Genomic DNA, 15,701 nt, shown 5'->3' with positions numbered 1-15,701 from the left:
AATGTGTTCTACGGCTTAGTTTATTGTTTTTGTAAGTTGGTTCAAAGATTGAGTCCGTCAGTCTTATTACCTTACAGTCTACCTTACATTTACAAAAAAGTTAATAAAAAATGTTCTACGGCCAAACTTGTGTCTGCACTAGGTGCAAAGGGAAGCTGGGTAGCTGAGGTGTACTGAAGAAGAAATCCAAGGTGTTCTTCGGCACAGTTTTTTTTAAAGTAGGTCCACATTTAGAGTCAGACACCTAACCCCGCTATCTTACAGAAAAGTTAATATAAAAAATATTGTACGGCAATACTTCTGGCTGCACTAGGTGCAAAGAAAGGTCGGGTTGCTATGGATTACTTGAGAAAAAATATAGGGTGTTCTTCGGCTTAGTTTATTCTTTTTAAAAGAAAGTGCAAAGTTTGGGCCGGACACCCATCCTCACTACTTTACAGAAAAAAAATAATAAAAAATGTTCTAAGTCAATTCATTGTCCACAACAGGCGCAAAGGGGAGCTTGATAGCTGTGGTCTACTTGAGAAAAAACACAGCTTGCACTTCGGCTTAGTTTATTGTTTTTCATGTAGGCTCAATGATTGAGTCGGACATTTTTCTCACCTTAAAGTCTTCCATGCAGAAAAGTTAATAAAAAATGTTCTACGGCAAAACTTTTGTCTGCACTAGGTGCAAAGGGAAGCTGGGTAGATGGGGTATACTGGAGAAAAACCCAAGGTGTTCTTCCGCACAGTTTTTTGGAACTTAGGTCCAAATTTAGGAACAGACACCCAACCCCGCTACCTTACAGAAAATTTAATAAAAAATATTGTACGCAATACTTTCGTCCGCATTAAGTGCAAAGGAAGGTCGGGTAGCTGTGGTTTACCTGAGAAAAAACACAGGGTGTTCTTCGGCTTAGTTTTTTTTTTTAAAGAAAGTGCAAAATTGATGTCGGACACCCTACCCCATCACCTTACAAAAAAATTAATAAAAAAAAATATTGACGTCAAATAATTGTCCGCAATAGGCACAAAGGGAAGCTGTGTAGCTGTGGTCTACTTCAGAAAACATACAGTGTGTTCTGCGGCTAAGTTTATTGTTTTTTAAACAGGTTCAAAGATTGAGTCCGTCAGCCTTATAACCTTATAGTCTACCTTACACTTACAGAAAAGTAAATAAAAAATGTTCTGCGGCAATACTTGTGTCTGCACTAGAAGCAAAGGGAAGTGGGTAGCTGAGGTGTACTGGAGAAGAAACCCAAGGTGTTCTTCGGCACAGTTTTTTTTTAAAGTAGGTCCAAATTTAGGGTCAGACACCTAACCCCGCTACCTTACAGAAAAGTTAATATAAAATAAATACTTCTGTCCCCACTAGGTCCAAAGAAAGGCCGGGTTGCTATGGTTCACTTGAGAAAAAAACACAGGGTGTTCTTCGGCTTAGTTTATTCTTTTTAAAAGACAGTGCATAGTTAGGGCCGGACACCATACCCCACTACTTTACAATAAGAAAATAATAAAAAATGTTCTATGTCAAATCATTGTCCACAATAGGCGCAAAGGGGAGCTGCGTAGCTGTGGTCTACTTGAGAAAAAAACACAGTGTGGTCTTCGGCTTAGTTTATCCTTTTTCATGTAGGTTCAAGGATTGAGTCGGACAGTCTTCTCACCTTGAAGTCTTCGATGCAGAAAAGTTAATAAAAAATGTTCTACGGCAAACTTTTGTCTGCAATAGGTGCAAAGGGAAGCTGGGTAGCTGGGGTATTCTGGAGAAGAAACCCAAGGTGTTCTTCCGGACAGTCTTTTTGGAACGTAGGTCCAAATTTACGAACAGACACCCAACCCCGCTACCTTACATAAAAATAATAAACAATATTGTACGGCAAAACTTTTGTCCGCACTAGGTGCAAAGGAAGGTCGGGTAGCTGTCGTTTACTTGAGAAAAACACAGGGTGTTTTTCGGCTAAGTTTATTTTTTTTGAAAGAAAGTGCAAAATTGATGTCGCACACCCTACCCCATCACTTTAAAGAAAAATTAATAAAAAAAATATTGACGTCAAATAATTGTCCGCAATAGGCACAAAGGGAAGCTGTGTAGCTGTGGTCTACTTCAGAAAAAACTACAGTGTGTTTTACGGACTAGTTTATTGTTTTTCATGTAGGTTCAAAGATTAAGTCGGACAGTCTTATTTCTTACAGTCTACCTTACACTTACAGAAAAGTTAATAAAAAATGTTCTACGGCAATACTTGTGTCTGCACTAGGTGCAAAGGGAATCTGGGTAGCTGAGGTGTACTGGAGAAGAAATCCAAGGTGTTCTTCCGCACAGTTTTTTTGGAACGTAGGTCCAAGTTTAGGAACAGACACCCAACCCCGCTACTATACAGAAAATTTATAAAAAAATATTGTACGGCAATAATTTTGTCCGCACTAGGTCCAAAGAAAGGCCGGGTTGCTATGGTTTACTTGAGAAAAACACAGGGTGTTCTTCGGCTTAATTTATTCTTTTTAAAAGAAAGTGCAAAGTTGGGGCCGGACACCCTACCCCAATACTTTACAGAAAAAAAAAAACATGTTCTATGTCAAATCATTGTCCACAATAGGCGCAAAGGGGAGGTGGGTAGATGTGGTCTACTTGAGAAAAAACACAGTGTGTTCTTCGGCTTAGTTAATTGTTTATAAGTAGGTTCAAAGATTGAGTCGGACAGTCTTATTACCTTACAATCTACCTTACAGAAAAGTTTCAATGTTCTACGGCAATACTTGTGTCTCCACTAGGTGCAAAAGGAAGCTGAATAGCTGGGTATACCGGAGAAGAAACTCAAGGTTTTCTTCCGGAGAGTTTTTTTGGAACGTAGGTCCAAATTTAGCAACAGACACCCAACCCAGCTACCTTACAGAAAAGTTATTAAAAAATATTGTACGGCAATACTTTTGTCCGAACTAGGTGCAAAGGAAGGGTGGGTAGCTCTGGTTTACTTGAGAAAAAACACAGGGTGTTCTTCGGCTTAGTTTATTTTTTTGAAAGAAAGTGCAAAATTGGTGTCGGACACCCTACCCCATCAACTGAAAGAAAAATTACTAAAAAATATATTGACGTCAAATAATTGTCCGCAATAGGCACAAAGGGAAGCTGTGTAGCTGTGGTCTACTTCAGAAAAAACTACAGTGTGTTTTACGGACTAGTTTATTGTTTTTCATGTAGGTTCAAAGATTGAGTAGGACAGTCTTCTCACCTTAAAGTCTTCCATGCAGAAAAGTTAATAAAAAATGTTCTACGGCAAAACTTTTGTCTGCACTAGGGACAAAGGGACGCTGGGTAGATGGGATATACTGGAGAAGAAACCCAAGGTGTTCTTCCCCACAGTTTTTTTGTACGTAGGTCCAAATTTAGGAACTGACACCCAACCCCGCTTCCTTACAGAAAAGATAATAAAAAATATTGTACGGCAATACGTTTGTCCGCACTAGGTGTAATGGAAGGTCGGGTAGCTGTGGTTTACTTGAGAAAAAACACAGGGTGTTCTTCGGCTTAGTTTATTTTTTTGAAAGAAAGTGCAAAATTGATGTCGGACACCCTACCCCATCACCTTACAGAAAAATTAATAAAAAAAATATTGACGTCAAATAATTGTCTGCAATAGGCACAAAAAAACAGTGTGTTCTACGGCTTAGTTTATTGTCTTTTAAGCAGGTTCAAAGATTGAGTCCGTCAGCCTTATTACCTTATAGTCTACCTTACACTTACAGAAAAGTTAATAACAAATGTTCTACGGCAATACTTGTGTCTGCACTAGGTGCAAAGGGAAGTGGGTAGCTGAGGTGTACTGGAGAAGAAACCCAAGGTGTTCTTCGGCACAGTTTGTTTTGAACGTAGGTCCAAATTTAGGGTCAGACACCCAACCCCGCTACCTTTCAGAAAAGTTAATAAAAAATATTGTACGGCAATACTTCTGTCCGCACTAGGTGCAAAAAAAGGCTGGGTTGCTGTGGTTTACTTGAGAAAAAACACAGGATGTTCTTCGACTTAGTTTATTCTTTTTAAAAGAAAGTGCAAAGTTGGGGGCAGGTACAGTCCTTGGATGGTGTAAACTTCCCACTAACACCATACACCATTACACCATAGACCATACCTCATTACACCATACACCTTGTACCATTACATCATACACGTTACACCTTTGCACCATACACCTTACACTTTACACCATACACCATTCCTTATTATATCTACACGATCCGAAATTACCCATCATGCAATTCAATTTTAAATATTAAGATTTTTATTATGTTTATGCTTACAATCCGAAAAAATGAAATAAAAAAAAATCGTTTCCAACCAATGAAAGGTCGTACACTATCATTCACACCATTCCCGATCGCACGTTACACAATCACACCATTCCTCATACACCATTACACCAGTCCCCTTACACCATACACCATAGCACCATAGCACCATACACCTTACACCATTGCACCATATGCCATACACCATTACACCATACACGTTGTTTTGGGAAGTTTACACCATCCAAGGGCTGTACCCTACCCCGCTATTTTACAGAAAAAAATTAATAAAAAATGTTCTATGCCAAAGCATTGTCCACAATAGGCGCAAAGGGGAGCTAGGTAGCTGTGGTCTACTTGAGAAAAAAAACACAGTGGGCTCTACGGTTTAGTTTAATGTTTTTTTTAATAGTTTCAAAGATTGAGTCAGACAGTCTTTTTACCTTACAATCTACCATACAGAAAAGTTAATAAAAAAATGTTCTACGGCAAATCTTGTATCTGCACTAGGTGCAAAGGGACGCTGGGAAGCTGAGGTATACTGTAGAAGAAACCCAAGGTGTTTTTCCGCACAGTTGTTTTGTAACGTAGGTCCTAATTTAGAAACAGACACCAAACCTCACTACCTTACAGAGAAGTTAATAAAAAATGTTGTGCGGCAATACTTTTGTCCGCACTAGGTGCAAAGGGAAAGTCGGTAAGCTGTGGTTTCCTTGAAAAAAAACACAGATTGTTCTTCGGCTAAGTTCAACTTTTTTTGAAAGAAAGTGCAAAGTTGGTGTTCGACACCCTACCCGACGACCTTACAGAAAAATTAATAAATAATATTGACGTCAAATCATTCTCCGCAATAGGCGCAAAGGGAAGCTGTGTAGCTGTGGTCTACTTGAGAAAACACATAGTGTGTTCTACGGCTTCGTTAATTGTTTATAAGTAGGTATAAAGATTGAGTCGGACAGTCTTATTACCTTACAGTCTACCTTACAGAAAAGTTTCAATGTTCTACGGCAATACTTGTGTCTCCACTAGGTGCAAAGGGAAGCTGAATAGCTGGGTATACCGGAGAAGAAACTCAAGGTTTTCTTCCGCAGAGTTTTTTTGGAACGTAGGTCCAAATTTAGGAACAGACACCCAACCCAGCTACCTTACAGAAAAGTTATTAAAAAATATTGTACGGCAATACTTTTGTCCGAACTAGGTGCAAAGGAAGGGTGGGTAGCTCTGGTTTACTTGAGAAAAAACACAGGGTGTTCTTCGGCTTAGTTTATTTTTTTGAAAGAAAGTGCAAAATTGGTGTCGGACACCCTACCCCATCAACTTCAAGAAAAATTACTAAAAAATATATTGACGTCAAATAATTGTCCGCAATAGGCACAAAGGGAAGCTGTGTAGCTGTGGTCTACTTCAGAAAAAACTACAGTGTGTTTTACGGACTAGTTTATTGTTTTTTATGTAGGTTCAAAGATTAAGTCGGACAGTCTTATTACTTACAGTCTACCTTACACTTACAGAAAAGTTAATAAAAAATGTTCTACGGCAATACTTGTGTCTGCACTAGGTGCAAAGGGAAACTGGGTAGCTGAGGTGTACTGGAGAAGAAATCCAAGGTGTTCTTCCGCACAGTTTTTTTGGAACGTAGGTCCAAGTTTAGGAACAGACACCCAACCCCGCTACTTTACAGAAAAATTAATAAAAAATATTGATGTCGGACACCCTACCCCATCACCTTACAGAAAAATTAATAAAAAAAATATTGACATCAAATAATTGTCCTCAATAGGCACAAAGGGAAGCTGTGTAGCTGTGGTGTACTTCAGAAAAAAAATACAGTGTGTTTTATGGCTGAGTTTATTGTTTTTTAAGTAGGTTCAAAGATTAAGTCGGACAGTCTTATTACCTTACAGTCTACCTTACACTTACAGAAATGTTAATAAAAAATGTTTTAGGGCAATACTTGTGTCTGCACTAGGTGCAAAAGAATCTAGGTAGCTGAGGTGTACTGGAGAAGAAACCCAAGGTGTTCTTCCGCACAGTTTTTTTGGAACGTAGGTGCAAGTTTAGGAACAGACACCCAACCCCGCTACTTTACATAAAGGTTAATTAAAAATAGTGTACGGTTTAACATATTGATTGATGGTCTATATAAAAAGTATGGAATACTCGAAAGAACAAACATCCCCAAACTGACTGTCTAGTTCAATTGATCAAGGTAGTGCTTGAAAATAACAACTTTATTTTCAACGACAAGCACTTTTTACAGATTGACGGAACAAAAACTTGCAAGCTGCAGTATGTTGGTGAAACAGAAACTTAATTCAACATCAGACTTAACAATCACCGGTCGTTTTATACAAAAGGAAGAAACTGTCCAATTACGAGACACCTATTAAGAACAGGACATACTTTTGATAGAATCACCTTTCAAATAATTGAAGTAATTCAAAATTGGGACTCCGACAGGAGAAAACAGAGAGAAAGGTTCTGGATGAATCAGCTACGTACTCTTGAACCTGATGATGGACTTAATGAGAGGGATGAAAAACAGTTTAACCCAAAACCTGGGAACAGTATATCTAATGGGAAATGAATCTCGTACGCTTTTCAGTATAAAATTCAATCCTGTATTACACGAGACTTCGCGAGATTAATGGAGACTGAAAGCGTCTTGACTGAAAGCTATCGTGACTGCTAATGAATCATCCACATAATTCTACACATTCAACAACTATAATGAATTGGTAAGTTTTAGCGTAAAGAAGATATATTTTGTCACATGAAGTAACCAATATGAGAGTGATTTATTCTATGTAAAGTGTTTTATTACGTTGGCCAAATTCTCGATCATTGCAAAATGCAACTGGCGCCATTTTTTTTTTGTATTATCCGATTGCATTGTCCATCGTTTTGTGATGAAACAAATGCGATCATGACAAATTTGAAGCGACAGTTTACAAGTTTAGTACACTAGCCTCATGTTTCATGTAGTTTGAATGTCATTATATTGGTATTAATAAAGAAATCTGTCATCATTCGCGGTCTCATTCCGAAATGCCATTGGCGCCATTTGTATTATCCCCCCTCTTGCATTTTCCATCCTTCTGTGTTTAAATGAATGCAATTATTACAAAACAATGTTGCAGATTACAAGTTTGATACACTGGCACCCTGTATAACTTAGTTTGAATGACATTTTATTGATATTAAAAGATATATTGAGTCATCAATTTTGCCATGTTTGGCCCTTATCTGACCAGTCTGTGTACCCAGGAACATATATATTAGTATGTTATACGATTCCAAGGTGTACCTTATTCAATCTCCATCACAATAAAACTACTTTTAAAGCACAAAAACACCAAAATATATTTGATATTTGACATGCAGTTGTGATGGTGCACGTGATCCCTCACAGAATAATGTCATTATTTTACAATGATAACACTTAACTTTTTTATATTTATATTTATAGTATTGCAACCTTTATTTCTTCCAGTTTTTTTCATCATGCTTCATTCTTTACTTATATACCTATATGGAGTTATTTTCTTTCAGCACGACAGGTCATTCTTTTTCAGAATCAACCCGGACGATACCATGTTTCAATGATATATGCTCCAAGGCATAAAGTAATGACCTGTGTAAGGTCATTATTTTCCTTGATAAACATGCAATCTATGATTTACTTCAAAACTTTATTCGTCTAATAGTTTAATCTTATTGAGTCAAACTGAAAGGGTTGACTGATTTTTGGTTGCTTGCTTAACGTTCATTGGCAAATATTTCATGCATGTTCAGAACGATACACACTGAATACTGTGACCTACATGTATTTATATTCGTCTTTGTGTCAGTTCTTAACTTTTTTAAATTTACGTATACCTTTTACTCTATCAAATGATCAACTTATAAGATAATCATATATTCTATTGAATAACATTAACGTAACTCACGAAAGGGTCAGGTGCAGAGGGTATATAATTATATCCAGATTATCTTTTAATAAAATGTATTGCTATTCAAAAGACAATCTCATTCGATTCAAATAAAATTGTTAAAAAAAATAACCACTTTTCCGCGATAGAAATAACATAACAAATAGAAAAAAAACATACCCCTCCCCCTTTTCCATAAGCTACATTTGTATGTGGTACATAAATTACTTACAATTACAATGTGTCTTTTATTTGTCATACACCGTTATCGAATGGTAACAATACATTTGTGTCTTACTTCATGCAGTTACAGTAATATTTTTATTGTGTATGGATAATAATTTTTAAAAGGTTTATATCTAAATTATTTAGTGCGTTTTATTTCACATTCTAAATGAACCGCAGGGCGTATTTAAAACCTGAACGCATTAGAAAGGAATATCCCACTTTAGTGTTGTCGGTAAAATAGGATACTCAATTTTACAAAACTTTATAAAATTAATATTTTTTGACGGTATATAAGTCAGATAATGCATATTTTAAGGTTTTTCTTGTCGTAGAACACACCTCGGGGTGTCAGGATTGTTCAAAGAAAGACCTCCCTCCGGTCGGTCTTTCATTTGATCAATCCTGACACCCCTCGGTGTGTTCTTCGACAAGAAAAACCTTGAAATATGCATTATCTATAACAAAATTTAATTTAAGAAAGACACAACCCAACTGAATAACATGTTCATATCCTTGTAATCCATGTATTCCTGGTTATGAAGTATCTAGTATGAATATATTTGTATGTTGAGATTTGGAGCTAAACTTGGTAAGAAAAAACAATGATGGAAATCTTTGATAATCATTATCACTGATAACAACTTGAACATTACATGCACTCATGTATCAGGTTGTATTTTATGTCGGTTAAAAGTTCATTAGAGATTAAGTTTGTCTATTTTTATATACCTTGCCGACTCTAAATAAAGCTTATTTATTTATTTATTATTATTCATTTTAACGTTAAAACTGTTTGTAGCTTGCACGACTATATGAAGTTTATTTTTTTCTTATCTCAGACCTGGATGTAACAAATCTTAATTCAGAAAAAAAATGGTAATGATTAGACTTGTCTGTTCCCAACTTCTCATGATTGTGATGAAACATTAAACACCTGTCCTAAGTCAGGAACATGATGTACAGTGATTGTCGTTTGTTTATGCAGTTCATACATGTTTCTCGATGGATGATTCTGTTTCTTATCCCGTTTAAATGGTTATACACTAGTACTTGTTGGGGCCCTATACAGCTTGCTGTTCTATGTGAGCCAAGGCTTTGTGTTAAAGGTCGTACCTTGACCTATAATGTTTTTCCTTTAAAAATTATTATTTAGATGGAGAGTTGTCTCATTAACACTCATACCCATATCCAGTGAGCTCTTCTGCATTGCATTGTGCATAGAAGTCCACATTTTGTTACTTAGATGGAGTTGTATCATTAACACTCATACCACATCTTCCTATATCTACATATTCTGGCAAACTAATTAATAAGTCTCTCTTAATATCCGTTGACAAACATTCATATATGTCACTCATCGATATATTTAAGTCTATATTACACTAGTAATTTTGGGGCCCTTTAATTTATAGCTTGTTGTTCGGTGTGAGCCAAGGCTCCGTGTTGAAGGCCGTACATTGACCTATAATGGTTTACTTTTTTTTAAATTGTTGTTTGGATGGAGAGTTGTCTCACTGGCACTCACACCACATCTTCCTATATATCTATCTTTATTCATAAAAAAAGCAATTGGTTTTCCAAGTTTATTCATCATGTTCTTATTCATATCAACTCAGACTACATGCATATGTATATATATATATATATATATATATATCAATCATAGTAATAGACAGTAACAATTAACATCAAGTATAACCTTAAAAACTGGTATTAGTGGTACATTTCATCAATCTTCAATATGTCACTACTAGCATCACTGAAGAGACATATCTTGTCGAAATCTAGATCTTGTGTACACAAAAAAAATAGTGACACCTTGTGTTTGTGGCATAACATCTTGGCCACAAGTTTATTGTTTTCGGTTTGTATTATATTTATATTAAGATCCATTTTGTTACATCTCGTCAACTTTATTAGGCAATCGCCAATGGCAGTGCAGGGTTTAAGAACAACAGTTGTTCGACCTGTTAGTCAAATGTGTTTTTTTTTAAATATACTTTTTCACTTTTTTGGTCTTTTTGGAAATGTTGTTTGTGCTGTATTTAGACCCTTTTGCAACGAAATTTGTTTTACGTGCACACGTATAAAAATTTCGGTTTTTATCCAACGCAATCATAGGTTTGAACGTAGTTTTCAATTTAGACTTGTTTATATTTTTTTCGTTTGGGCTTGCATCATATTTTCCCTCCGGTTTATATGATCCGTTCATCCTATATTGACTCTTAAAATTCAAGAGTCTATCTGAAATTGAGGGTGAATTATATGGCCTTCCAAATACCTTTTCGATCCCTAACATCACTGTAGAGACATATATTGTCGAAATCTTGATCTGGTGTACAAACAAAATTATTGACACCTTTTGTTTGTGGCATAACATCTTGGCCACAAGTTTATTGTTTTCAGTTTGTATTAAATTTATATTAAGATCCATGTTGTTACACCTCGTGATCAATTTTATTTGGCAATCGCCAATGGCAGTCAGCAGGGTTTAAGAACTTCAGTTGTTCGACCTGTTTGTCGAATACGTTTTGTTTAAATATACTTTTTCACTTTTTTGGTCTTCTGGAAATGTTGTTTGTGCTGTATTTAAACCCTTCTACAACGAAATTTGTTTTACATGCACACGTATCAAAATTTCGGTGTTTATCCAACGCAATCATAGATTTGAATGTATTTTTCAATTTAGACTTGTTTGTATATATATATAAAGTGCCTAGAAAATCAACCTAACGATGTAAGAGTAGATTTGATTCGTTACTTCCTCCCCGGCGCCGGGACTGGAACATGTACTTTATTTTCTAACTTCTACGACAACACCGCCTAGCATTGCGCAGAGACCTTATCCCCTCCTCTAACTATAGCTTATCAAAATAAGCTTTCGTTTCAGGAGGTGTTACCTTCTTGTAGGAATTAAACAAGGATCTCTGATACAATACACGAAGTATTTATTGTTAGTGTACAGAAATGATCATCTACTCATCTCTTCAGTATAATTGCAGGATGCTAATCTATTTTTAGAAGCATACAATCACTGTAAATAAATATATGTATATGTCTGCCTGTGTGTAGTGACAACTACAAATTATACCTTGTCTATCGGATTTCTTATGATTGAGAAATACCAGGCCTTATAATATATACAACTTGTCTAAACATCAACCCAACAATGTTAGATCTGTGAGTTTGATTTCGATATTTTTTGTTCTTCCCATGCTGGGATTCGAACTCATGCTACTGATATACATTGTATGGTACCAATTCGCATATAAAATTACTGAATAATAGCCAACGATAAATCTTACATTATAAAATATACTTGATCTGCTATTTTTTAATAAATATGTTTACTTTATTGACAGTGACTCTGTCACTTTTTTCCTTGACTGTTTTCTATGATGCCTTTGCTAGTGGACTGTTAGTCACCGAGGGTATCACCAGCCCAATAGCCAGTACCAAATGAAAATACGTATTTTATTGTGTTATTAAAATATGCTGTTACAAAATGTTAGAAATTATTATAAATTAAGGAATGTATCTCCCTCATGCAAAGCTCCGATTCCTTTTACGGATTTGGCAATTTACTTTTTGGACCTTTTGGATTATAGCTCTTCATCTTTTATATAAGCTTTGGATTTCAAATATTTTGGTCACGAGCATCACTGAAGAGACATGTATTGTCGAAATGCGCATCTGGTGCAGGAAAATTGGTACCGTTAATGTTATTACCCTTCATTCCATCATATACAAACTTCTATTGATAACATTTCCATACTTAATCGAAGAAACTGCAGCTATTTCTTATAATTCAATCATGATCCATATATCGATATACTCTATTGATAGATACTCTAATGTTTTTTAAACATACTTTAGTGTCCTAAAATTACAAAAAGATCTGTTTTTCAATTTGAAATTTTTTTTTAAACGAAATAAAACAACACGTTACATGTATTAATGTCATGCGTCGGAGGCGCTTTTCTGGATTTCTGGGTTGAAAAAGAGGGTCGAACGAAACCAGAGGAACAGTCAAACTCATAGATAAAAAATTAACTGACATCTCCATGGCTTAAAAACAAAAAAAAAGACAAGCAGACACATAATAGTACACAAGACACAACAAAGAAAACAAACGACTAAAGACCAAACACTGGTGGTAATCTCAGGTGCTCCGGAAGGGTAAGCAGATCCTGCTCCACACGTGGCACCCGTCGTGTTGCTAATATTATTACAAACCCGGTTAATAGTCTAATTCGGTACACATTCATGAAAAAGGGAAGGCGATTGTAGTTAAACGGTTATTCGATAACGGTCAGCTAACTCGTAATAGCGTCCGTAAAATTTACGAAGAGATGATTTCAACATCACAATTTTCGAACTCTTGGTTTAATAGCTTCCTTGTGCGAAGCAACCCTCTATCACGGAAATCATGATAGGAAATGCAAGAACAGGAATATCGATTCAATTGGGAGAAATATACTCCGTATGCAGTCGCTACTGGAATGTTACTACTTAGAAATGGAAAATTCACAATTGGGTAGCTAAAATCTTGTGTCGTAAAGTTTTGTTACAAGGTTCATACTTTCTTTGTGGCAACCAAGACAATTGAGTGGTCAATTTACAAAATATATTAATTCATTACTGACTATATGCAAATGTTTGTAAAAATTTACTAAGCAAATAGAAGTTACTTTATTAGTTGGACCTATGCGAACTTTTTATAACATACGTATTCGGTCGTTCTTACGCATACGGTCTGCTTAATTATAATTGTATTTGAAGTAAAAACTCAAAAAATTGTCCCACCCGAAAAATTCATACGCCTTCGAACTACTACGTGAGAAGACAATTAATTCCTGTTACACTACGTGCCACGGAAATTAGTTAGTCTTCTCTATACCTTATGTTTCTAACATAGCAACACTTCTACCAATAGACAACTAAAACACAAACGTGTGTTTGTCGACTAGCTTGCTGCTTGTGTATATAGAAAACAACAAAGATAGCTATACTGTATAAACAAATAAAGTGAAATATATCATCAACCCTACATAATAATCAGGAAACATTATATCAACAACTGGTACTATAAGAGTAACAAAGCTACCTTATTCATGTTTTGATTTGTTTACGACACGTTTTTTATATATTTTTTCTTTGTATTTTTTTTTAAGTTAAAGTTAAGATTCTTTGCCAGATTTTGAAGTAAAATTCCTAAATATTCTAAGATCATTTCTTCCAAAATAATGTTAACTTCTGATAACTTCAATTTCGGTGAGCATGATTAGTTATCATGTTGTACACAGGCAATTTTGTTCACATACATTTCACGTGATATTCACCTCAAACGAGCTTATACATGAAATTCACGTGAAAAATAAATCTGATGTGAAATTCACGTGAATTGAGATTTCACATGAAATTCACGTGAATTGAGCTTTCACGTGAAATTAACGTGAATCAAGCTTCTTTTTTTGAAAATGTATTTAAAGTGAATTCAACCTCAATCACACGAATTTCACAGGATTTGGGCTTATTTAACATTCTTCTTAGTCTGGACCATGTGTTTATACTTCCATTCTATTTCTTCTTTCTATGTATCCAAATGTGTTTGGTCTTAAACGAAGAAAGCAAGAAAATCATCACAGGTTATAAATAATATCCAGGGCACCTTAGATCACTTTTAAAACTATTTTGGTAGTGTTCGAGTCTCAATCCTTATTTGTCAATGATTTAAGGACTGTGGTCATTTATAGGAGATGTTCGCACTGATGTATATTTCATTTTAGTTGATTTTTATTATGTATGTATGTATAAGTCATATTGTGTGGTCCTCAGTTTTGACACAAACCTATCACATCATGTAAAAGGACTTGCTCAAGATGCCAATTCTTTTTAAGAAGGTTTTGAAAGAAGAAAAAAAAACACAGTTACCCTTACAACATATGCATGTTCCCGTTTAAAGCCAGAAACCGTTTCAGTGGTTGTCTTAAATTTCATTTTAACTAAAAATAAAAATATTCAAAGAATTTGATGTTGATGGCTTGTGAAGAACTTTATTATGTGATTTTTATCTTTTATTAATTATTTGCTTATTATTCATAAACTGTAATTCATGAAAGGCAGCTTACTATCTTATTTTCATGGTTTATAAAGGTATGTATAAATACACCCTTATTGGCACCCCACTCATTGATTTACGCGCCAGGTAAAAATCATGTGACAAGTAGCACATGGTTTTTCATACAGGAAAAGTGGTTAGGCAGAGCACACCTAGATTTTGATGTGAACAAACGTTTTGTCTGCTGCAATTCTTATATTTGGTGATACCTCAGAATTGTCAATTCAGTACATGGAGTTTCACAGGACAATATAATGAATTCGCTCAGGTAAGAACATTTATTTATATTTTTAAAGGGGTTATCATTTACTTGTCATTTTGACATATCAAACAGACCCGGAGACTATTCATTTACGTGGCTGTCGATTTATGGTTTGAAATCTTGTTTTCGTTTGATTATATAATTTATTGGGGGTTCCATTTTTTGTTTCAGGGGTTGTTCCATGCAGTTTTAATGCTCAGTTTTGGAGTGGCAACGTTTAAATGGTCGGACAACGTACGTCCCATTTATTGACAGAGATCTTCCCAAATACCAGTTGTGAGGTTTAGTTCAATGTAACGTACAACGGCCAAGACATATATGTAATGTGGCAGATATTACGTATTTGCGTTTATAGAAGCTGTGGTTTATTTCACCGGAAGTTGGTGTTAGTTTTACCTGAAGTCCGTGTTTGATTTACCGGAAGTGGCATATCAATATAAAAGCTATGCAATTAGTGAAAAATATTGAATAAGTGAATATATAGTCAGCCATACATGTTATTGATGTTACAAGTGTATACAAGTCAATATTAAATGGTGAAAGTTTAGAATAATTCAATTTGAAGTATTTGATGTTCCAAGCAACGTCCTAGATCTTGACCGCAAACAGAGTGTACGGCAGCTGCATGTTATAATTGTGTTTAGTTTTGTTTTAGTAAAATATAATTTTTAACTTGTGTTTCTATGAGTGTTGGCCAACTGACAATCCGATTATCCTACATCTTTACATGGCTATTCTCGGATCATATTGTAATTGTTAATAGCCTCTGGTCAATTAAATAGATCATGGCATATCTATAAGACGCCTGTCTTTTATTGAGGACTACTTGTTAGCACCTTAATGCCTTCAGGTGGTTTTTGTGTAGTATTGCTGTCTGATCGATGTATACC

General features: G+C 35.4%; 2 long non-coding RNA genes across 3 annotated transcripts in view; both read right to left on the bottom strand.

Moving 5' to 3' along the window:
• LOC143071050 (uncharacterized) overlaps positions 1-15,701 on the bottom strand; it is a 161,001-nt gene that overhangs the window by 88,280 nt on the left and 57,020 nt on the right. The gene's annotated exons all lie outside the window — the stretch shown is intronic.
• LOC143071074 (uncharacterized) overlaps positions 1-15,701 on the bottom strand; it is a 53,630-nt gene that overhangs the window by 10,539 nt on the left and 27,390 nt on the right. The window lies entirely within an intron of this gene.

This window comes from Mytilus galloprovincialis, chromosome 1 (assembly GCF_965363235.1).
Source record: "Mytilus galloprovincialis chromosome 1, xbMytGall1.hap1.1, whole genome shotgun sequence".
Taxonomy (NCBI): Eukaryota; Metazoa; Mollusca; class Bivalvia; order Mytilida; family Mytilidae; genus Mytilus; species Mytilus galloprovincialis.
The sequence above is the reverse complement of the archived record's forward strand: the minus strand, read 5'-3'. Positions and strand labels throughout refer to the sequence as shown.